The sequence below is a fragment of the Punica granatum genome, chromosome 1 (assembly GCF_007655135.1).
Source record: "Punica granatum isolate Tunisia-2019 chromosome 1, ASM765513v2, whole genome shotgun sequence".
NCBI classification, from domain to species: Eukaryota; Viridiplantae; Streptophyta; class Magnoliopsida; order Myrtales; family Lythraceae; genus Punica; species Punica granatum.
In genome coordinates, this window is record NC_045127.1 from 40927575 (window position 1) to 40953531 (window position 25957).

General features: G+C 35.8%; 1 long non-coding RNA gene across 1 annotated transcript; it reads right to left on the reverse strand.

Annotated features, from left to right (window-relative positions):
* Nucleotides 1–21942: 21942 nt before the first annotated feature.
* On the reverse strand, nt 21943–25754 carry LOC116192211. Its single transcript, XR_004154026.1, has 2 exons — nt 25170–25754; nt 21943–22271 (listed from the first exon to the last, which is right to left on the reverse strand). It is a non-coding gene; the product is annotated as an uncharacterized LOC116192211 (long non-coding RNA).
* Nucleotides 25755–25957: the final 203 nt, after the last annotated feature.

A 25957-nucleotide genomic window follows, 5' to 3' on the forward strand; every position in this document is an offset into this window, starting at 1 on the left:
AGGATTGGGGCTGCCAATCGGCAACCTCGATCCCTCTACAGAGGACGCCGGTACCCACAGAGGACGCCGGCGACCTCAGTGGAGGGGTGGGGTTCGCCAATTGGTGGCCCCGACCCCTTCTTCCCTTTCGATTTTCTTTCTAAGATTAAAATGAAAAAAAATAAAAAGTTGAGGATAGAAATAATAAAAGAAAAAAAGATTTAGAACCAAAATGATTAAAAAGGTTAAAGATTGAGGACTAAAAATGAAAAAACTAACGTCGTAACCTCCTATGGCTAACCGAATACAACATATGGGGGCTAATTGTCCCTAAAAGCACATGGTGCAATTTGTCCTGACCCCAAACCACAAGAAGATTTTTTGTACTTTTACCAATTTTAAATGATTATATCTCATGACTACATGGTGAGAAAAATCAATAAGCAATACTTATTTGAGTAATAAATATCCATTCTCGTGTTTCTTGTGATTTAATTAGTGTTTCTTTATGTCAGTTAACGCAATGTGGATCACGGTTTCTCAAGTCTAAATTCGAATTTAGACTCGAATGGAATAAAACACGTTTAAAACCTATCGATATGCCGAAAACAAAGAGTTATGGCATATTCAAAGTGTTATTAAGCAATAGTCTTTTCTAAGATATAGAGTTCTAGCTTCTGGTACAGTGAGATGGTCTACATATACATAAGCCTAAGACAACTAAGAAAAACTAATATAGGAAATCAGAATCTAGACTCTTACTATGTGACTTTCTAAAATAAAACAAGTAATTATTCCACAATAGGTAACACGTTTGGTTTCGCAAAATTTTTTAACTTTACTCCACTTATTTTCAATTCACAACACAATTATTACTTTTATTTTTTTCTTCAATTTTTTTAACCATTCAATTCAATTTTTAATACTAAATTCTCTCAACTATTTATTACTTAATTCAACAACACAATCATTACTTTCTCTTAACTATTCATTACATTTTTACACTTTTTTCTCATAATTCAACAACCAATTAAAACCAAAACTCAACTCAACTTAACTCTAAAACCAAACATAACAAGACTCTTGACTATGAAACTTAAGATTCTTGACTCAAACTAAAATTGCAAGTAATATCTAATTCTAAATATATTTCTATCTAAATTAAATATACTACCTAAATAAGATAATAATATTCTTAATCTATAGATCAAAACATCTCATCTTCCCTTTCTAATATTTCATTAACATATCCAAGCTATGCTTCTTTGGGCTTGGGCTGGTTGATATGGATTTGGGTTAAAAATCCTCATCGTCATTCTCCCGTACTTGTAAAAAGCTCCTTGTCGAGCTTTCGATGTGTTTCGAGTTTTGAAATCTAGATGAAGTTGAACCGCTGGTATGGCTAGATCTGCGATCACCGTTGCTTGGAATTCCAGAAGTAGGAATTTTGATACCCATGACATATTTAGGATCTTCTATTCCAACGAAATAGGTAACTCTTGCGATTCTGGAGTTAATTCAATCTTGGCCTCAAATACTTCTGCCTTTTTAGGACTCTCAACAATCTTGGAAACTTCCTCAATCTTCTCCTCCTTACAGTCAATTGGCTTCGATCTCTGGTCTTCCTTTTTGTGGCCTTTGTTACTGTTCGAAATTCCCTCTTCCATCACTGGATGAATATTTGCCGTACCACTAATTTACCTTAGCCATTTCATGATGAAGTTTGGCGAAATCAACAAAATTCTCTTGAGTTTCAATTCTAATTTGCTCATTCAATTGCAATTCGGCCTTGAAAGCTAAGTCGTAAGCTCTAGATAAAGTCGAAATCACCTTGTACCCCATTCTTTCTCGTATGTCAGGATTTAAGCTTCTAGATAACGCTTGATTTTGATATCTTCACTTTCCACAAGTAGAACGCATTTAGCAAAGTGAAGGAATTCCATGATATACTATTCAAGCGTCCTACTTCGTTGAGAAAATTGCTGGTACAATTGAAATAAGTACTCTTCATACTCTAAGGAAAGAAATCTTGCTTTAATAAATCTTTTCATACGCCTTCATGTAAAAACTGGATCTTTGCCATTTCGAACACGATTTTGTTGCAATTTTCCCACCAAGTAGAAGCTCTACCTTTTAAGCGATAAACAACTCTATCAACTCGGCTTCCATTATCCTGTATATCATAGTAATCAAAGAAACAATCCACATCGGAAACCCATTCTAGAAAATCTTCGTCACTAACTCTTCCATCGAAAGTAGGAAGTCTTCTTGGGTGGTAATCTCCTGCTTCTGCAATAATTCACAACTCGATCGTATCCACCATTTCGATTCAGATCAACTTCGATTTTGCATGCACGATTAGTTGGAACGCGTTGAACGATAGGTGGCTCACGAGGGAAAACTCGATATGCCTTACATTCACCTATCTCATCCCAGCTGATGCTCTCCATGAAAGCATCCTGTCTCTCGACTCTCCGCTCCAAGAAAGAAAACACCCTATGTTCTTCGATAAGAGAATGGTTGTGACTTGCCTCGTTCGCCAATTCAAATTTAAGCGAATTCTTGCTCTGATACCAACTGACACAGCGTGGACCACGGTTTTTTAAGCTTAAATCCGAATTTAGACTCGAAGTGAATAAAACACGTTTAAACCTTAGCGATATGCCGAAAACAAAGAGTTATGACAAATTCAAAGTATTATGAAGCAATAGTCTTTTATGAGATATAGAGTTCTAGCCTTCTGGTCCAGTGAGATGGTCTACATATACATAAGCCTAAGACAACTACGAAAAAACTAAAATAGAAAATTAGAATCTAGACTCTTACTATGTGACTTCCTAAAACAAAATAAGTAATTGTTCAACAATAGGAAACTTGAGATTCTTGACTCAAACTAAAATTGCAGGTAATATCTAATTCTAAATATATTTTTATCAATTAAATATACTACCTAATTAAGATAATAATATTCCTAATTTATGGATCAAGACATCTCATCTTCCCTTTCCATATCACGAGAATATTTCTTTGATATATCCAAGCTATGCTTTTTTGGGATTGAGCTGGTTAATATAGATTTGGGCTGAAAATTCTCCTCGTCACTTGTAATGAGGTAAGATCACCAAAGAAATTGAGAGAAAATTATGAGAGATTCCATGAGTATTGAAAATAATCGATATTCGTTGTTTCGTGATTAGAGTACTTGTTAAGACGAGTAACTTATTCCGGTAATTTATTGTAATTATGATAGTACTTTTAGAATTGCTTTCATGGCCATATTAGTGTTACGAAGATGTACGTATTAGGATACAATGGATTACGATATTCGGTAATGAGACAATGTGTTTTTGATTCATGGAATTGAGATTTACCAAAGTTAGTGAGTCCTAACATTGTGGAGCACTATAATTGAACTACCTGGAATAGAGAGAATGCTAGTAATAGCATCCCCAATGCAAGTTCCTCCATGGGTCTCTAATGTGGCCTCACTTTCCATTACACAGGGCGTCCTCAAAGAGAGACTCATAAAAAAAAAAGAAAAAAAAAAGAGAGAGACTTCTCACTCCAATGCAATTTTCTCTTTTTGGATCTCCTATAAGAGCCCACATACTTTTTATATTAATTAAATGAATAAATCTAATATAAATAATTTATATTAAAAATATAAATTACTTAAATTTATAAAAAATAGTAAAATTTAATTAAATTAATTAAACATAATAAAATAAATTACATATAAAGAAATATAAAAAATATTTAATTAATAAAAAATAAATTTAATTAATTGAACTTCATTATACAATAAAATTAGATGGCATTCAAGCAAAAAAATGAAAATGAAAATGAAAATTACATGACGAACAACCATATTACATTCATTGAAATACTGACTACAACCGGCAATTTAACGAGTGTGGTGAAATTGCCATACATGTTCTACTAAGTCCGTTTGTAGTTGTCAATACTTTTTTCTATCTCAAAGTTGGATATTATTCCGGATATATTCATCATATGGAGCAAAGTTTCCTCCCCCGACTCCGGTTGTAATAAGCCATTGGCACATCATCATAAGAGGAGAACTGATCAAAGTTCAAAGTATACCGGTGTGTATGATTTTAGAGTTAAGTAAGATTGAGTTTTGATTTTAATTGGTTTGTAATGATTGTGTAGTTGAATTATGAGAAAAAGTATGAAAATGTAATGAATAGTTAAGAGGAAGTGATGGTTGTGTTGTTGAATTGTTGAAAAAGTAATGAATAGTTAAGAGAATTTAGTATTAAAAATTGAATTGAGTATAATGAAGTTGTACGTGCGTTTATATATGGAGCCCACCTTTTTGAATTGGAATAGTTGATTTTTATTATGTAGTGAATAGAATTAAAGTTAAAGTTAAAATCTTAAAATCAGATTGCAAAACCAAACGGGGTGTACGTGTCTCTCTTATTCTCAACAATCATATGATGCAATATGATACAAGCTTTTATAATTCTTGCAAGCTTCTCCTTGTGCCACAATTGAGCAGGACCACGTATAATCGCAAAGTGAGACTGCAACACTCCAAATGCTCACTCCACGTCCTTTCGTGCTATTTCTTGATATTTTTGCAAACAACCTTCTAGGATATCATCAAACACCGGTGATCGGTCTAAAACATTAATGTCATTGTTTGACCCAACCACTCCAAAAAATACATGCCATGTCCAGAGGTCAGCCGAAGCAACTACTTAAAGTACTATAGGTGGAAGCCCATGGTAACCACTCATGTGCATACCTTGCCTTGCTTTCGAGCAATTGTTCCATTGCCAATGCATGCAGCCAATGTTGTCCATCTTACCAGGGAAGCCGCAGGCCTCCCCCATCTGTAGTAGGCGTTCGCATCATTTCTGTTGGGCCTTCACGAGTATTCACCCTCAAAAACCAAGATGATACCTTTGATGAACTTTCCTAAGCATTCAATTGCGGTGCTCTCCCCAATTCAGACGTAGTCATCAACAACAATAGCTCTTACTCCATACGCCAATATACGCATGGTAGCCATGCATTTTTGCGGCGGGCGGGATAGGCTTGTTCTGCTTAATGCATCGACCTTTTGCTGGAAATAGGGATCAACACTTGAGAGGTCTTCCACAATGCGAAGGAATACATGCTTTTGCATTTGGAACCTTCGCCGGAATGTCTCAGGAGGGTACACTGGCTTAGATGCGAAGTAGTCCGTCAGTAGGCGTTCGTCTCCTCTTATGTGGTCTCTGTGTATCGTCCTCTTACAAGATCCTGAGGAAGAGCTTTCCCCATACGTCTCCCCATACATCTGCATAAAGAGTTCAAGGAGGCACTCCTCTTATCATCGAGTAACAAGTCTTCAATCTAGTCCATGGGCCTCCAGGTCGGGCTGATAAGGGTTTCCAACCATTTTTTTAGTCGAAGAAGAAGGAGGAAGGGAATATTTGGAGGATTTATAGGAGTAGACTTGTGTGAAAAGAAACTGAATGTGGGCTGGTATTTTGGAAGAAGTGAATATTTGAAGGATTTGTGGGAATAGATTTGGTGAAAAGAAATTAAATGTGAATGGTATTGATAAAGTTTGATTTTTTAATAAAATTAAAAAAATCCACAATTTGGCTGTTGGGCACCCAACAACCAAATTATGGAAATAATCGTTGGAATTGCAACAACTATTTCCTTTAAAAAAATTTGTTAGAATATAGCAGCGTCGAGTGGGGCCTATGCAGGCCACGCGGAAGTTACTGATTGAAGCTCTCTGCAGAGAGAGACGTCCCTCGTTGAAACACGACCCTTTCCAAAGCAGGTCGTCTCTGTCTTAGTCTTTGAAATTGCCACGTCGGCATAAGAGATCCAAGGAGGAGACGGCACTGCGAATGGCCTAAGGAGCTTCTTTTATGGCCGAGAGTTAGGAAGAGTTACATGGACCATCTTAATCTAGAGATCTTGAAGATAATTTTATGATCCATTTAATTTAAGTGGTGTATATGTTCTTTTCAGTTAATTATAAATCGGATTGGCGACAGAAGCATGGGAATCAGAGGAAATTTCAGTTGCTTTGTCAAATTCATATCTCTAAAATATTTTAAAATATTGTAATATTTCAAGTTCACTCCGAAACATATTCTTTTCAATCATTTTACAAGTCAGAGAAATGACGGAAGCGTGAGACTTATCGAGATTTTATGTAATTAGTTGAATTTGTAAAAAATAAAAAAACGTAAAATGTAAAAAACACACGAAACAAACGGAAGGGGGATCTGAGCCGGCTTTCCCCTTCCTCAGAGCTGAGCCCTGACATTTGCAGAAGAAGTTGAACCTGTTGAAAGAACTGTTCGCGAGCAGCTCCAGCAATTGCCTGAAGGAAATAGGAACATTCTAACTTATCCTATCTTTTCCTCTCTTCCATCCGAATAGCAAACGCGTGTATTTGCACCAACTCTGGCTGGATTTCGTGAGGTACTATCGATGAACGTTTGAACCAACCTGCTCTTCCTTAGCCCAAAGGAAAAATGTGGGAAGTGTGACATGAAAAAATGAGTTGTAACCTCTCCAGGGTCCACCATCATAATAGTTAATGTCACCTCGCTAGAGTAGCCAACGATTGGCAAAGCCCGAGTCTGTCGCCTTTTGTAGCATTTCCCATAGATAGTGTCAATGATGTAAACTATCAAAGTTTAGTAGAATAAAAGAGAAATTATAAATAACTAATAAAGGGTATAGGTAATTCCACAAGGTATCGAACTTGCGACTTCTAAGTCAACAAGCGAGGGCATGCATCACTATACTATATTCTGTTTTAATTTCTTTATTGACCCTTTAATGGGAATATTTATAATGAAGATGTATCGAGGAACTGACCCAGTGGACTGTTTATAAACGGTTATAATATAAAAGGTATAATCTTCTTCGTGACGGGCTCGCTGATCACGAGCCTGTGGACCTTGGTAGCTGGCCTGACACTTTTAGGGGCTCCTATTCCCAAGCCCATAATTTCTTATAGCTAGTGAGCCCGAGAAAGAATTTGGCCTACGTACACGAGATCCGGAGAACGTGGATCGAATCGTGTGGGTAAATGTGATCTCATGGAACGACTTGGTCGAATCTATTCATGGAATAGATTTAATTCACTTGGATTAAGAAAGCAAAATTTTTCAAAATGAATGTAGAAGCATATAGATGTAGGTTTGCATTTTAATTCGACTTAGGCTAGGTTACATGACATGGAAAATAAGGAGGAAAAAAAAAAGGAAAGCATCTCCGGATTGATTGAGTACTTCATAAATAATATTGGGATTTAATTACTAGAGGAGTCAAGAGAAAGATGGATATAATACGTTTGGTGCCACTTGGAGGCTCATTTGCATCTAGGAGACTAGGACCCTTCCATGGGATTATGATGACCCATTTGGTTCGATCCTCTCGATGTGTGGAATCAAAATATGAGTGAGATGTGTAGAATGGCAGTAAACAAGTGGATAAATTAATTAAAATCGACAAACCTTAGGCAAACTAAGTATCGGTTTTGGGTGACCGAGGGGAGCTCCGCCGTAATAGAACCCTCAAATTCATTTTTCTAATTCATGACCAACATTGTAAAGAAATTTAGGAGGCGTAATGTCACGTACCCTAAATGCAGACAACTCGTCGGCCCTAGGTTCTCAGACCTCAAGTAGGTAGTGACGATTCACATCCCGCGATTAGAATTCGCAATCCCTGCAAGTACCTCATTTCAGTTCGAGTTAGGACAACTAATCGGGGAGCACAATGAATCAGATAGTGGATAAAAGCGCCAGCAATCGCTCACCGGAAAATGGATTTTCGAGATTAAACATATAAGTTCTTGAGCGCTAAGTACTTAATTTGAACATTCGGTGCCTATTTTTTAAACAATAGGGATTAATTGACAATATTTCCTTCTCCCGGGATGCATGTGTAAAATGAGTCTTAAAACGTGACACCCACCTTTTCCAGTCAAAAAGTGTTTTATGAACCTGAGGATATTTTTCAATTTTCTCCTCTCAAATATGCTTTAAAATCTCGAAAAGGGTGAAAAATGAAGTTTTTTTTAACAAGTTTAAGGGCAAATTTGCTTTTTAATCATATCAAATCAGTTCGGTTCAACTTGCTGAAGTAATCTCCCGCCGAGGTGGATATTTAGGACGGGGGCACAGTTTCAACCTTGCTCCCTATACGGAGACGCGGTTATCAACCGCGCCTAGCCCCTTGGGTGCAGTTAATAACCGCACCCCTCTGCCAGCTGTCCATCTAGAGCTCTGAAATTTTGAAAATAATTTTTATTTTCGTCCTTGAGCTTTCATTATTTGCAAAACGATCCCCGACTTCACTTTTCCTATAAATAGAGGGTTATTTTCTGAAAAAAAAGAAAAAGAAAAGGACTTTTGGCCACTCTCATGTGCTGAGATCCGCCAAAATATTAACCTGAAATCTCTAAATTAAGCTTAAGTCTTCCCCAAATTAGTAAGGAGATCCCCTGTTCGAGTCCCGGTTAATAGATATGTTGATAGATTGATTAGAGTATTTTGGTGATTAATTCCACGTAAAGAGGCTTAATCTTGCTAATTATGACTTGATTGTGCATGATTAGTGCCCCATAAGACTAATTGAGCAGTGGCATGTTAATTAGGCTCTAATTCGGCTTAACTGTGCTTAATTGCTTGTGGATAGATTCTGGTCATGTAGTGATTTAGTTCAATTTGCGGTCAATTAGGTTTAATTTGGCTCAAAACGTGTGTGAGTAGATTAATTACAAACTTGGTTACGAGTAATTAGGCTTGAATTTACTTGATTGGTCAAAATTAGCATGAAATTGAACTTGTGTATATTCTGTAATTTTTAATAAATTATGTTAGATGAGCCAATTTAATAATTTGTGGCTCGATTAGGCTTAATTAGGGGTAATTAACTTCCTATTGCTTGAGATTAAACTTAATTAGGTTCAATTAGCCTTAATTAGCTTAAAATTGATCTCTTAAGCACAGTGAATTTTTTTTTTCTGAATTGATGCGGAAGTCAATGGGTTGATTTAGGGGTCGATTAGGCTTAATAATGGGCTAATTGTGTTTATTAGTCACTTTCATTATGTAATAAGGCCTAATTGTGGCCAATTGTGTTGATTTTTACTTCAATTGACTAATGGAGCCTTTAATCGCATGAATGGTGATGTGGCCGAGTGGGTATAGTGTCCAATTAGGTCCGACTTTGCTTATTTATTGTCTAATTAGGCTTTATTAGACTAATTTGGGTGAAGTTGACCTAATTAGTGCTTCGGCCTTAGGAATTGGAGTTAATCGAGTCTAATTGAATGCCTTTAGGCTTGACTTGTGTAAATAATCGCTCTTGTGTGTATGGCTGAATTTGTGTATGAATAATTGAGTTAAAATTGATCAAATCGTGAAATTGGTGTATTAATTTGTAATAATCATGTACACTTGGCCTAATCATATGGGACTAGGGTGATTAGATACTAATAGAGCATCGTACGTTCTTAGAAAGGTCTTTGTGAACTTGAGAGCGGGTCATTAGGACTCGGGGTCTCTTAAACCAGTTGAAGTCAATAACTTGACTTAATTGCATAAAAAAGAAATTATTTTGCGTGTAAATTGTTTAATCATGTACATAGACATCAATCATGGGGATTAAGGGTAATGAACCCATCAATTGAGTCCTAGGATCCAAATTGAATGTCATATTGGCCTTGAGGGAATTAGGACCACTTCATATAGATTTTTGGGGATTAATAGGCCTAATCATGTAAATATGGCATTGTTAATAAAATTGGATATAATCGAATAAATTGTGAATAAAAAAGTGTATGTGTAGGCAAATATACTTAGAATTTTCTTAGGTTAGGGGCAGTAGGTCCATTTCCTTCTTTTGGGCCCTAAGCCCATTTTTAGGCCGACTCGGCCCACTTTGTGAATATTAATCTGAATGTATGGCCCATGGATGTTTTGACCTAAATGTATGGCCTAATTATTTTTTGTCTGAAGGTATGACCAATTTCTTATTCATTCAGCCCGAATGTGTGGCCCCTTTCAGAGTCGGCCGGTATAATTTGTATATAAGCACGCGAATATATGCAGAGTCTAAAATTTGTAAATTTTATCCTTGTACTCGTATAGTGGCGAATAGAGGCCTAGACACTAGGTTAAACAATCGAATTTTAAAAAAATCAAAAGTGTTAGAATCCAATAGGGGTCTAGGAGGTTATCGTAATGACGAGTTATTGATTTGTGGGTCTCTAATCTCGTAACAAAGCTTTCGAACTCATTTCTATGGTTCAAAGACTGAGTCAAATTTAAATCCTTAGGCTGACCTAGATGGCTCACCGGCCAAATAAAACGGTGTAGTGGTGACTTCAATCCAATTGGCTCCCAAGTATACATGGACTAACTGAATTTCAAGTTGGGGCAAAGGCCTAAAAACCACGCCTGTTGTGACAGTCCCAAGTGCCAATTTCATGTCCATACACGATTTTTGCTCTTTTCATAATTCTTAATAAATTGATGGTAAAAAGTTATTTCGAACAAATTTCACCGATCGAGGTTTTCTGGAATTGGAATGTTGAAATTCACTGGATAATCATTCTCAATAAATAATTGAAGCTAAAAGTTATTCTCGAATCGTTGTCATTATTCGAAGTTATCTCAAACCAAAATATCAAAATTTACTTTGATAATTATTCTTAATAAATTAGTTGATGTTTGATCTATACTACTTTTATGCGAAAAAAATAGTTTGCCTCACTTTTCGTTTCGGATATTGCCCTTGCTACATATGCATGAATTAGCGACATGTACTAGATCAGAGGTATAATAATAAAAGTAAAAAATAACTACCCTTAACCTCCAAGAGTTAGCGCAAATAGTTAAGACGTGCGCACGCTTTATGAATAGTTCTTAATGTCATAGATTCGAATCCATACTTGCATGCGTAGCCCTGAGTGAGGCCACCCACACATATACTTGCACATAAACTTATCTGGATCCATGGGCTTATGGAGTATTCATGGGCTCGGGGAGAATAAACTCCTCGTTATTAAAAAAAAAAAAAACCCTTCAACCCACTTTTCCACCCTATCTCCTGCCCCGGTTTTTTCTCTTCTTTCTCGTCACTAAAATAGTTAGTGTCCATTTTCTTTCATTTTTTTTTCATTCAATTTGTTATTTTGTTGTTTTCATTATTCAATTATTTTGATTACATTTTGATAAACAAAAGTGTCACTTATTATAGGTATTGGATATATTCCTATTTGATACGGGTAGTACATAAAATAAATCGATCATAGTTAAACTTATAGAATGTATTAACTCACTAGAAATAACATAAATATTATTTATTAAACAACTCTGCACGGAGTGCGGCAATATGTCCAGTACATATATGATATATAACAACTATCAAATATAATTTCGAAAATTATTTATGCATGTTACACATATAAAAACATCTTCAAATTCAACATTGGTTGGTTGTTTAAGTTCGGCGCTTATTTCTCTTAAGTAAATCTCGGGTTCGAGTTTTGTGAATGAAGAAAATTCATATCGAGATAGTTTTATCCCTTAGTGAGCCAACCCACCTCGAACTGAATTAGTCGGGCTCACGGGCTTTTGGATACCACTTGCACACTGAAAAAACATCTTCAGAATGTATTAGTCAATTTTCCCTTCTCTTTTTCTTTCCATTTTTCATTTTAACATCCCAATTTTAATAAATAAGAAAAATGACTCTCCCATACTTCTAATAGCTTTATCTATCATTTTGAATTTATTTATACATATTGATATTTTGATTTATTTTTCATTGTTAATCGTAAGTTTTAAATCAAATATAAAAATTAATGAAATACTTTAAAATCTTGAAAAGAGAAAATCAAAAGCTGCTTAAAGATAAATTATCATTTGAAATTTAAATGGAAATTACACAATTTTTGTTTTTGTATAATAATTAATATTTATTGAAAAATTATGCCAAATAATGTATCAAATTACATTACTTTCACGCACCACACACGATTATTTAACTAGTAAATATTAAATTTTTTCTTGAATTATAAGAAACTGAAAATTTTGGGGACTGAGTCCAAAGTTTTTATTTTGTGGGAGGCCCCGTTTTTCTTCGGCCAGCCGAAGCCTGATGTTTCCATTATATGAGGGACCTCGTTGCCCGTCGAGCGGATTGGCAACAACTGCTATTCATTGGCGGCGGACAGTTGTTCATGGGCTGCGACTGCAGCTAGAGGGACATGCCAAATTGCAGAGGAACCCGGGGCTCGTTCTTCTCATGAGTTTGTCTTTGGACCTGCAATGAGTTTGTCTTTGGTATTGTATACTTCTCTATAATCCCTTTCTTGTTGTATATTCTACAGAGAACCCAGTCGTCAAGCTGCGAATATAGAAGATACTAATTATGGTTACTCATATTATCCACTTCCATTTGGTCATATAAAAGATGTCACAATTAAAAATCAAGCTAATGAGGGGGAAAAAAATCGATTAGTGTTGAATCTTACAATGGTCCGGTTTGCGAAAATACCAAAGATGCCACATTGGAAAAAAGTGGAGAGGAGATGGAATGCTTCAAAAGGATAATTTTTGAGACAATCGTTAATTACTGCACAAAACGAATTGTTAATGTTTGGTTCAATATCTTTGAGGTTAGTGCATGAGACAAGGATTAGTTTAGGTACCCCTTGTTTGTTCCTCCCAATACTGACAGATCGCTCCACGTTAGCGAGACGATACTCATGCATAATCCAGTTTGTTTTGAAACCGTGCGGGGATTTTCCAGCAAAGAAGACAGAGTGCCTTCTTGATCCCAAGCGTCGTCGGCTGACCAATGGGCTTGTCAACCCCAGTGGCCTTCCAATAGCCGATTCCTGTAGCCCTATTCGGCCTCATGCCATTAGGATACTTTCTATTCCTAGGCGAGAAGGAGTACCACTCCTTCTCACCGGACAATGCTTTCTCAACAATGGATGTTGAGTTTGTTAGTGATATATTCTGTAGCCAGTTTATGTATTTGGATAATTCCTTTTATAGCAATGAAGTTTATTCTATTATTCATATATTGTCTATATTTATCAAAATAAAATCTTAAGTTATTTTTAATGCTTCGTTCTTAAAGAGTTAAGAATATGAGTGATTGAGTAGCTCGGACATTATTTCTCCGGATAGATAGTCGTCTTTATCTGTATCTGTGACATAAACTGGTTACTCAACAAGGATTAGTCTAGGTACCCCAGTGAGCCTCATGTTATATAACAACGGTTGTCAGTTAGACACGTGGACCCTTATGTGATAAGTGATTCGAACGTAACGAATAGATATTGTTCACATGGTATCTTCACTATTGTCAATGAACATTATCTAGACTATACTGTTATATGTAGTCCTTAGACTTGAGATGAGACGGTTGCTTCATATATAGGTGATTAGGATTTGCTGCTGCTTATATGCTTATGCTCTGCATGGGTATTCGGCATGTGTGGTCCTAGTTAGTTGTATATGGAGATAGGTGACTGAACAAGACGAGTTTACTAACCTGAGTAAGCAAGGAAATGATCCTATGGATACGAGTTCGATTCTAGATCAAGTAGTCCTTGGCCAAGACAATTGAGCTTAAACATGAAAGAGTTTCTAGTTTAAGTCATAGAAATCAGAGATTCATATGATCGGCTATAGAATTTGACATTCACCACGACTCTGGCTGGATCGGGATTCTATAGTAAAGGGACATGCATGCATATGATGTATAGTCATTGGTTCATCAGAGTGTATTAATTGTACATTCGTCACAGTTAGGATTGTTATGATATGCTGCTAGGTGTCACTCATGATTTTAGGAATTGTGCTTTTGGTTTCGGAAAGAGTTTCTGATAGTGTCAAAGAGTTAATGTTATAATCCCATTGCCTTACAGTGATGAACCTAGTAAGTCACACATAATAGGACGTGTGAAAGCCAAGATTGAATCGATTCTAATTAAGGTATATAATTAGAAATCGATTATTGGATACGAATTGCAATGTGATTGTAGGGGAGCTAGCACATCCGGAAGTCGATACCGAATCGTGGGTGTGTCCATACGAGGAAATACGAGAGTTTCTTTATTTGAAAAGTTTCCTAAAATAGATTGTCTATAAGTGGAAGTTATAGTCAAGGACATTATGGGTTTTTTTCTTGTATGACTTCTGAGGCAAGTTATTAAATAACTTAAAATGCAAGGACCTAATAATGATTAATTAATTAATAAGGATTAATTAATAATTGCTATTTAGTCCTTAGGGTTATGTCAAGGCTCTATTTATAGATATAGTCATCTTGCGTAACTAGTTGATCGAAGATCAATCGAGTGGGCCGTTGAGTAAGAGGGAGAAAGAGTCGGCTGAGCCTAACCCAAGGTGGCCGTCCACCTCAGCCCAGCCCGAGAATAGTCGCGGCCTTCCTTGGCCCTCCCTCGGCCGTGTGGTCCTCCGTTCCTCGTTTCATTGGAGTTCCGATCATGTTGGTGACTGTAGACTGAAGTTCCTAGCCTCGTGTAGAGGATTCTCTTGGCGAGTAATAGTTCTTGTGGACGAACTACAGGCCGGGCACTTGAACGGCTTATTGCAATTCAATTGATTCAAAAAGGGTAAGACAAGGTAAACTCGTTTTGGATCGTTCTTTTGTTATCTATCTCGAGGGAAGTATTTGCTAGATCGATTCATATTACGGTCATATTTGATCAGATCGATCTAAAATTTTAAAAGCCGTAATTTCTATTTCTAGTAGACTCGATCTAGGGTTTTCTAATAGAGTTTTCAGATCAATATCTTTAGTTCAAAAAATGATTTAGGGTAAATTGCACCGGTGGTCCAAAATGTTTTACAAATGTTTCATGATGGTCCAAAAAGTTTTTTTCGCTACATGATGGTACAAAATGTTTCAAAGTTGTTTCATGATGGTACAAACCGTCAACTCGAGCTTGACGCCGTCAAGCCGACGCTGACGTGGCTACTACGTGTCATCTCCTTGCTGACGTGGCCGAAAAATTTTAAATAATTCTAAAAATTTTAAAATTTTAAAACTTTTAAAAATAATTTTAAATTTTAAAAACTTTTAAAAATAATTTTAAAATTAAAAAAAAAAAAAAAAATTTTAAATAATTTTAATATTAAATTTTAAATAATTTTAATAGTAAATTTTAAATAATTTTAATATTAAATTTTAAATAATTTTAACAAATTTTAAATTTTTATAAAATTATTTAAAATTATTTTTAAAAATAAAAAAAATTATGTAAAAAATTTAAAAAAATTTAAATTTTTAAAAAATAATTTTAAAATTTTCAAAATTTTAAATTTTTTTTTATTTTTTTCTAAATTTTTACTCTTTTTTTGTATTTTTTTATATATATTTTTTAAAAATTTTAAAATTTTCAAAATTTTAAAATATTTTTTATTTTTTTCAAAATTTATACTCTTTTTTTTGTTTTTTTAATTATTTTTTTGTATTTTTTGGACTTTTTAAAATTTTATTTTTTCTTAAATGACGTGGCGCACTATGATTGGTTCTACATAACAAAAGTGACACATAGGACACGCCACGTCAGCAAAATGTTAACGGCGTTAGCTCGAGTTGACGGTTTGTACCATCATGAAACAACTTTGAAACATTTTGTATCATCATGTAGAGAAAAAAACTTTTTGGACTATCATGAAACATTTGTAAAACATTTTGGACCACCGGTGCAATTTACCCAATAATCTAAATCGTCACGTGGAGTGAAACAGTCCATTTGTCCACCGCAAGAAAATCGCTTGAAATGATAAAATAGGGTTTGAAGACTCAAAATTTAAGAAGTTAACTCCCGGAAGAAACACCAGTTTAGTTATGCAGATCCGGAGAAGAAAATCATTTGCTTTTGCCAAAAATAGTGCAAACCTCAAAATTCTGCATGAATGAGAATGCTCCGTTCAACAACTTAAAGGGGAATCAAATCTATGCTCCGCAAAAATTCATCAGCTTGTGTTGCAAGTAAATTCATAAGATATCTCAATACTTGAATGAATGCTAATCGCCTGCCCCGAGACGTGCGGTACACGTAATCAATTCAAGAACCAGCCCGTGGGGGAACGATCTACAAGGTATGAAGTCACTTGGAACTTATCCGAAACTGCTGGAACCAGACCCAACTAACTCCTATGATTGATTAAATGACCAACAACGAACTAAGTGAGAAGGGATAAGAGAGGATCAGGAAACTCGAGGCGTACCGGGAAGTTTCCATGGGTCGCACTGGTCCAGGTCAACCTCAGTAATGATGGGTGCAGGGGGGAGCAGGCCGGAACATTTCCAAACAAGGTAGTCCCGCAAAAGCTCCTCATCGGTCGGGTAGAACCTAAAACCAGAAGGCATGTTCAAGGCAGAAGCCATTATTATCCTAGTCCCTTTCTTTCTCTCTCTAAAGTCTGTTTGAACCTTTTCTCTGTGTTAGAGGGGGAGGGTGGAGCCCATTAATTCCAATGTGGAGGTCCAACCTCGTATTGTGCCTCTTGGAGCCAAAAAGGTACATGCCAATTATTGCTCAATGCTTATATGGAGGAGGGAAAATTTCTGGATGATGGGGGGAAAACTAAAAAAGAACATGCCAAATATTAGGCCACGCGCACGGATTACATTTGGTGCCCGCATCGCATGGATTGCATACACCAAAAGTTTATATATGCTTAATAATAATTTTTTTCCCTGTAATATAGAAATAGCTTTTATGTTTGGTGTTCAACACAAAAAGTTGTCGAGTTTGATCGTTATCTAATATTTTCCCAGTTGCTTATGCAGTTACCATTAGAATACCGTTACAGTTATTCTACGACCTAAGGCATTAGCCCTTTATCTTGGGGTAGATCTTGTTCAAAACTTACTCTAAGACTAATTTCGTGTGGAGTCGGACTTCACGTTACAGTCTAACTGTATTTATCATATTAAATATATACTGAATAAACAGTACGGTCATAAATTAATTCATATTTTTCCGTTTTTGCATGCGGACGCATCCCTCGTGAAAGGAAAGCTATTAGGTTGAAGTGGGCTTGATTCCACTTGCCTATAACGGTCATTTCACCACGGAATGTCATAACTATCCGTATTCAAAAAAATTCCCATTTAATCTAAATATTCATTCTCGTTAATTAGAACTTGAATTTGTTGCAAGTTACTCACAACAACTTAACGTTAATGCCACAATTGGCCTGGAGCAAATAACTCTCTTTGCATTGTTGCATTATGTTGCTGCTCCTGTAACCAATCGGGAGCATTTTCTAATGGCTTTGCCAACAGACCTTTTTGGAAAGTGTATAATTAGGAGGAGCGGGTGGGGCCAGAGCTAGCTAGCTGCCAAGTCATCGACACAAGTCGAAACCTAATTTGTTCTGGTGGCCTGTGTGGGCCTACCATTTCAGTGCTTGGGTTAATCGTGTCTGTTGGTCCCTGTTCAGAGTCACGACGGCTCTTGTTGATGCCTCTTCAAATCTCTCTTGACTGCAAACTGTATTTTATCGGATGTGATACGTTACAAGTCAATAAAAATTCTCCAAATCAATATGGATATTTAGAATTATCATAAAAAAATATTTTATCTTTTATTAACAAAAAAAAATGCACTTTTTTTTTTATATTTCTTATGACACAATATTATGCAATATACTCATTTCAGATGAGACCTTCTCGTATTTTACGTTCCAGCCTATCGTCAAAACACTCTCCTATTGGGCGCGCATCTTGCTTATTGCGTCTAGCCAACCACTTCGTGCCACGTGTTGGGAGTCAACAATGTAGGCCAATTGTTATAATGTTTTTAGATGGCAATTTGAACTGGCACTTACACAATTACACCCATGTAAGGGCGCTTTTGTTAGATTTTCTTTGTCTATTTCTTTTTTAGTAATGAATTTATCACGAGGTTGATGATTCTTATTTCAGACAAACTCATGCATGGACTTGACATAATTATTTTCAAAGAAGGAAATTATTATAAGGAAATTTTTGTTGTAAAAATAGCTATTAGCATATATAATGACTTCTAGATCTGCTCTTGAATTTCATTCTTTTTGTGTCATTTCCATCCGATTTCTGCGATAACTCATTCGACATCTAAATCAGTCCTTGCTAATTACTATAAAGGGCTTATTTTAACCTCCAGAAATGCATGCAGTCCAAAAGTTTAGATATATAAATTCAACAATGGCGTTATACTTCTCAGTTAGCGTTCTGGAAATTTCTTGTATAATTGTATTGATTGAAAAACGACGTGCTGTTTGTCCGAGAAAATAATAATGATAAGATAATTAAGCTGTTCTTCTTCAGGGAAATATTTCGGGTTGATGTATATGTCTGCGGTGAGCGTCCGTGCATTACCATCGCTTGCTGATGTTACTAAGACAAGTTACAAAACATTAATAGGACACACATTAAACTGAATTGAAAGAAGAGGAAAGAACTAAACAAGTTAACTAATTTATTTAATGTCAAATGGGGTTGAATTTTTTATTTATTTATATTATTAATTGTTGAATCAGCGTTTAGACAGCGGCCACCTTTGGGCGGGATTGATCTATTAAGAAATGCTCGTCGCGCCCAAAAAGAAATTAGCTTTCTATAGAAATTTATTTTAATTATTATTTTACTAAAATTCAATGGATCTCGACCTCCCTTTAATTCGTCATGTTACTCCATTGAAAGAAAATTGAATGTTTTTAATTTACGAGTTCGCCTTTTACTATGTTGACATGTATATATCCGTTGCTCGCACCCACCAACTATGAATAGAAAACAATTTGTGACTTTTACGCAGAGAGTGTTTGATATGAGATTGGGTTTTCGTGATCGTATATAGATTTTTGGCCGCCATGATCATATATAGTTGAAGCACAATTAATTTTTTATGCGTTAGATTCACAAAAAATCAAGGATTATACTCAGATAATTATACGAAGTCATAATTCAAAATCTCACTCGCAATGATATGAGTTCTAAATGATACAATATCCAAGAACTATCCAAAAGATGTAACTAAGATTTTGAATTAGGAGGATTTATAGGCATACTCTTAGGAGAATTTAACATTTTTGTTATAAATCATGTGATTATGAGTGAGATTTTAAATTAGAAAGATTTTTTTTTGTTGATTATCAGGATGATAGCAACACTCCTAAGGACAATTTAGCATTTTTGTTACAAGAAGTACATGAACTACGACAAATAGTAAATGTCTGTAATAAATGCTACTAATATCTTAAAAAATATCATAAATGATAAAATAAATAAATATTTTTTTAATTAAACAAACAAAGTACAAATAAATTCTTAGAAAAATTCTAAATTACAAACGAACAAGTATATTATACAATAAATAAATATTATACTTATTCTAAATTACATTCCCCTCCCTTTAAATTTTCTCAAATGACACGTACGTAACTCCATTCTTAGAAAAAAAATCGACACACCCATTCTCCATCAATTTAAATATGTTAACTAACACCATTAAAACATTGGTTAACTTTAGAGAATATTCTAACTCTGGTTGGAGCCCATTGAGGGCTTCGTGGTGTCCACTACCCCACTGGACAAGGCCGCAACTGCTCTATCTTTATTTGTTGATTTATTTTATTTATTTATTTATTTATCATCATCATTTTTGTTATTATCATTATTATTATTTCTATTATTTTATTTTTTAAATAATAAAAAATAATTACAAAAGTTAATGAAATATTCAACAAATTATTCTAATGATAGTAGTTAACACAGTCAAATGGGGGAGTGTCCGATTTGTCTAAAACTGGAATTAAGTGTCAACTGAAAAAAAAAAAAATATATATATATATATATCTCCAAGGGAGGAGAGTGTATAATCTACCTCATCACACATACATGAAATTGGTTGTTAAACTCAAAGGTTACGCCGATGGTTGAGTACGTCTCGCCCTCTCCTACATAGCATGAGAGGTCGCAGGCTCGATCCGACCCTACTGCAAAAGCCCTTTGGATGCCACCCCATATGTTCACTATCGTGCATGGTACGCACCGATCCCATAGGAGGTTGGGGGTCCATGGGTCCCCACAGGGTTAAACTCGGGTCATTTATTTTATTTAAAAATGGTTGTTGGTGAACGTTGAAGCAGTAATCGGGATCTATTTGGTAGGCATTTTCATATGAATATATAGAAGTGATGAATGCATCTTTTCCAACTCAGAAAACTGCAAATTTTTGTCGGAAATATATAAAGAGCGGACGAGGATAAATCCTTGAATAGCTCTTCTAAAACTGGCAGATTGTAGCGCAGAGATTTCCCACTTGAGGTCATTGCTCCCACAACAACATTTTTCTAAGAAATATTCCATGCTTTCGGAGAAAAGAACACCGAGAGAAGCAATAATGAGAAGATGTATCCCTAAGTCGAGGCATCTAAGCAGGACTGGTCAAAGGAATATATATCCATTACTTGAAAATGGAGTTAATGATGATCAGGGAATGAAGTTAAAAGTCAAGGAAAATTGGGAGTCAGAAGACATAATGAAGTTGCACCCAAAGTTCACTTTAAAATAAAACAATTCAAGCACCAGCATTCAATTTGAACTTTGAAGCCTTCAAAAAAATATATCAACACAAATCACAGAAGCAGTACTACTTCATTCAGGCTATGAGTAGAACCAAAATCTTCTGAAATGTCCAAACCTAATGATGCTCACAAGGCTTCAACAGACTAAAATTTGGAACAGCAAAAGCAGACTTTTTCTCTCCATTTATGAATAAGTAAGCAGACTTTATTATACCTGCTTTCGAATTACTAATGTAAAAAAATGTATGTATAAAGAAGGAACAAGCAACGTTAATTTGACATTAAAAAAAATACCTTCCATAATTGGACGAATTTACCCTTGGAAATGTGAAAATATGTGTAACGAGAACATAGAAATTTCAGAGAAGTATGGTTGTGTTTGATTTTAGAGTTGAGTAGAGCTGAGTTTTGATTTTAATTGATTTGTAATGATTGTGTTGTTAAATTATGAGAAAATGTGTGAATAAGTGATGAATAGTTGAAAGAAAGTAATGATTGTATTGTTGAATTTTGAAAAAAGTAATGAATAATTAGGAGATTTAGTATTAAAAATTGAATTGAATGGTTAAAAATATATATATGGACAATTCAACACTATTGAGACTATTCTGTCACTATTGTTGAAGCCTTACAACAGTTCAAAGTTTCCTTCTTCTTGCCCTCAATTAAGATAAGTTCAGAGGAATGTATACCTGTCCACGAGAGCCTATATATACTTTCTGAGATGTTCCATCATTTCTTCTGGTAGCAATGCATTTGTCTCCTAAGAATACAATATTATCATAGAATATTGCCAATTAAGACTACCTAAAGACTCAAAAAGATTGACCAAGAGATACTTCAGCAAAATAAGTGAAATTTTTCCTCGCTTATCTGCGGATACACGATTATAGTAAATGCATTTTATTAATCAAAAGAATTTTTTTGAAAGGATATTTTACCTCAAATGGCCCATGATTTATCTATTTTGTCAAATATATCATATGTTTTTTTTTTGTCAAATCTATCACATGATTTACTTTTTGTATCGAATCTATCTCGACGTTATCTTTTCCGTTAACATCTAACGGCCATGCTGACGTGGCAAGTGGAGGGATAGTGGGCCACACTTGCCACGTGGGCGCCACGTCAGCACGGCCGTTAGATGTCAACAGAAAAGATAACGCCGGGATAGATTTGATGCAAAAAGTAAACCATAAAATAGATTTGACCAAAAAAAACATATGATAGATTTGACAAAATGGATAAATCATGGATCATTTTAGGTAAATTTTCCTTTTTGAAATAGCACCGAAAAGGCATAAGCATGTTAGAATGTATGAATGAAATTACCGAAATGTTTTCCATTAGAAAAATAATCATTGGAATGCTACCATAAAATATAGTTATTTCACTGCACATCCAGTAGAGATAGAATTTACTCGTAATGACGTCCATATGCAAAGAAACACATAGATGTTATAATGGATGCCTACACGACACAGTTTGTTAACTTTGTTTCTTGAATTTGAAGCTGAAGTTTCCCTCCTTCCACCCAGCTGCTCACTTCATACCTGGTTCCTGCTGGATCACTTCCTTTGACACTTTTTGCTGGAGTATCTCTTTCTCTCAAAAGGTTGACCACATCTTTGACTGATTTGAATTTGCTTATATTACTTGCATTTTACGCTGCGAGCAGATTTCCAAAATTTAGTACCGCAAACATGACTGAACTTCTAAGTACCTTAAAAAAGAAATTGCATACGGCCTAATGCATCTATCAGGAGAAACAACCAAAAAAAAAAAAAAGCAGATGGCAAGTAATTCAGCATTTGATAAGCAATATCTAATTTTCGTTTTTCTTTTTAGATAAATGTATGAGCAGGTCAGGTTGAATTGTGGAAGGCAAGGTCCTGAGTGAGGATTATCCAAGACAGCTACAGTCTTAGTGCAGTGCACTCTTTAGCTAAATAGGCACCCAAAAGAGTAGCAAATCAAGTTTTGGATGTTCAAGGAAGAACACTCATGGATTTTGCTGTTCGTAGTGACTTAATCAGTTCTTGAGCCAATCAAAATAAGGATTTTGCTGAACCTGCCAAGTTTTCCCCTAATAATATCAACATTAAGTAAAAATTACCAATTAATGAATAAATGATATATGGACATATGCATAGCTCTAATAGCAGCAACTCTCGAGCATCCATTTAAAAAAAAATATATATCTCGAACTACTCACTATCTCTAATAGTCATGGTGGCACATACCGTCAATGACCTAAGAGTCATTGAGAAGGCTCTTTGGCCACTCTCCATTGCATAAAAGAGTTTGGAGAGAGAAACCAGTTTTTCAGCTAGAGAACAGAGAAGAGACGAACAAAAAATAAAATTACAAAAATTGCTGGCTGAATTTCAGGTGACGAAAAGTTAAGCTGCACCAATTTTCAGTAATACCTACTGTAGGAGCTTCTTCAACTCGATCTTTATCTTCAGCTGACGGTCTAGCTATGACAATGGCTTCACCATATTTCCCTTCTTCGCATTATAATTAAAAAAAAATAGATTACCTAGAGATGCCAGGGAGAATGAACCAAGAAACAACATAGCTATGTCACAAGAATGCTCCGAACTCCATTTGCAGTAAGAATAAGTATGACCGAAATCGGAATCACGTACTGCCGTAGCTTCAAACCAAAAGGAAGTTTCCTCGTGTCTCCACTGATTCAAGGAGTTGACAAATCATGGGGGAAACATTGGCTGCACTACTAACTAGCGTTGTAACATAAAAAGATCAATGTCCTAGCAGATTTCTCATGCACTAGAAGAAAACTTGCCACTACAACAGCTTTTCCAAAAGGCACGTAAAGATAAAAGACAAATACCATGAGGGACCACAATATTCAATAGTATCACGGATAGTATCATGTGAACTACACTCAAGAATAGGAATGGAACTCTCTTCCATAGGTGCCGTAGGACGCTTATCATATACTTATTCAATAGAACTAATCAATATCATCTCAAAATTTAATACCAGTGTAAAGAAAATCTCACTACAATCATGGTTATCTTCAGAAAAAGAAGTGATATATTCTCAATGTCCTTCATATTAAAATGGATCCCAACCTCACCAATCCAATTAAGTGCTTCCTCTCAGCCATTTAATGTTATCATTTCCTGTGGGAGCTGCAAATATGCAGCATATATGTTTAAAAATGTAAGCGCTTTCATAACTGTTTTTAACCGCAATTGGCACCAGCATGGAATTCCGGCAAACCCCCTGTTCAAGGGCACCAGCCTGTAACCAAGCTTCACACAGACAACTCTGAGAGGAAGCATCTTGCAAGCAATTCACCCGGTCCAAAATCTTCACCAATCTCTCCGCATTCCCCTCATCAAGGACTCTTTTGCTCGAATGCTCTAGTATACTAAGTAGCAGATCATCTGGGTTCCTGCTTTTTCACTATCTAGTGTCCGCAGTTCTTTTACGCTTCAGTTTAGATGATCGAGTCCCTGAAATTTCATTTTTCAATCTCAATCCAACATTGGAAGTTGTGCCATCTAATTTAGTAGTTGCTCCCCATCATTACTTGATATGTCACATAATTCTTGAAACTTTTGATTCCATGCTGGGTCAGCAAATTTGCTGATAGGGATTTGGTTCACAACACTCTCAGAATTATCCTGTTCGCATGATTTATGAGTCTGCACAGTTTGCTTCTTGATAACAGGACTAAGGCCTATTACTTCTCCCGGCTTGATGGAGTAACTGCTAATTTGGTTCTGCAAGCTCAAATTTTTTCCCTAATATAATTAAAAAAAAGGTATTTTAAGACACAATGAAGTACGTGTGGCCTCAATCAAACATATAAATTTGACCAAATCAGAGTATTTGCACTCGGTTGTGTGACACTTTAGCATCAAAGAAGAATAGCTGGATTTTTCTTTTTTTCCCTTTTTCGGCCAAGGGAAGATTAACTCGAGAAGCATAGAAAATATCACATTTTCCCAACAAAACCAAAATGTAACTATTGCACTTAGCAGCACAGGAGATTAAGCGAACCTCCGATAAGAAAGCGATGACAGTTAAAAGGCAGACCACTTCAACCCAAACCCAACATGAGCAATAAAATATGTTTCCTTTCATCATTAGATAATGGAACTGCAAACATTAGATTTTCCCCAATATAAAAGAAGTGATCCTCTTCCAAACCACGAAACAAATCACTTCGAAAACCATATCTGTTCACCTCTATGTCAGTTTTAAGGGCTACTACGGTGTAAATTATCGGAGTACGACTGTATAACACATCCAAAGGAAAGAATATAAGAGTATTCTCACCTTATTGCATTGAGAAACTCTCTTTATCAAATTGAAGTTAAAAAAAAAAAAAGGAAAACCGATGTCATTGAACACCAAAAAACATAAAATTCACCATTCCCGAGCTTCAAAACACCAATGCTGATGGAAATAACACCATTCTCTGCAAGCTTAAGCTTCCACAATGAGCTCAACATGGCGACAAACAGCACACTTGCGGTGGGAAATGAAACAACGAATGAATCGAGACAGAAAAAGGGAGACTTGGACCTTGTGACAGAGGTTGAAGTTGGGATACTTCGCAGCGAGAGGGAACGTCTGCTTCAACAATGGTTTTGTAGACCGAAATCGAGACAGTGATCGATTCGCCAGTTAGGGGCTCGTACTTCCAATCTCCTCTCGGTGCTGTCCATAGATATTCAGCTTCCCAAATGCAGACTCTACTCGAGAATCCAAACGGCTCCGGTTGCCATTGAAGAAGGGAAAGGTCGCAATTTCCGTACAAACAGTGGCAAGCGAAGCGTTGCTTTCATGGCGGTTTGGGCTTTGGCGGGGAGGAGAGGAAGGACGAAGGAGGTGGCGCTCCGCCGTCACGTGATTCAGTATGGGCTTCCCCGATCACGCAAGTGACCACCTGGACCTCCAGCATCGTTTTTATTTTATTTTATTTTTCGGTGAGACCATGAATAAAAACCCGTTCAGAACATGCCACAATCCCATGGTCTCAATCTATTGTTTATTATTTTCGGTTGTCTACGGAAATTATTGAGCCGCCTCTGTTCAAGTGGTCATGAATCTCAGCACTAAAATTGTCGCACAAGGTCCATTTTCTTTGTAAGGCGAAATTTAATGCATGAAATGTACATATACATACTTTGCGAGATTGATTTGAATTACGATCTTAGATGTAATTATTTTTGTTTATTATAGAAATTGCCATCGATGTGTATTCCCAAATGTGGTGATCGAGAATAACTCACCTCCACGAGCATTTAAACCTTGTTATAAGTCACCATCAGGAGTGTACGAGTCCGAGTACCCTGTATTTGTTGTGATAC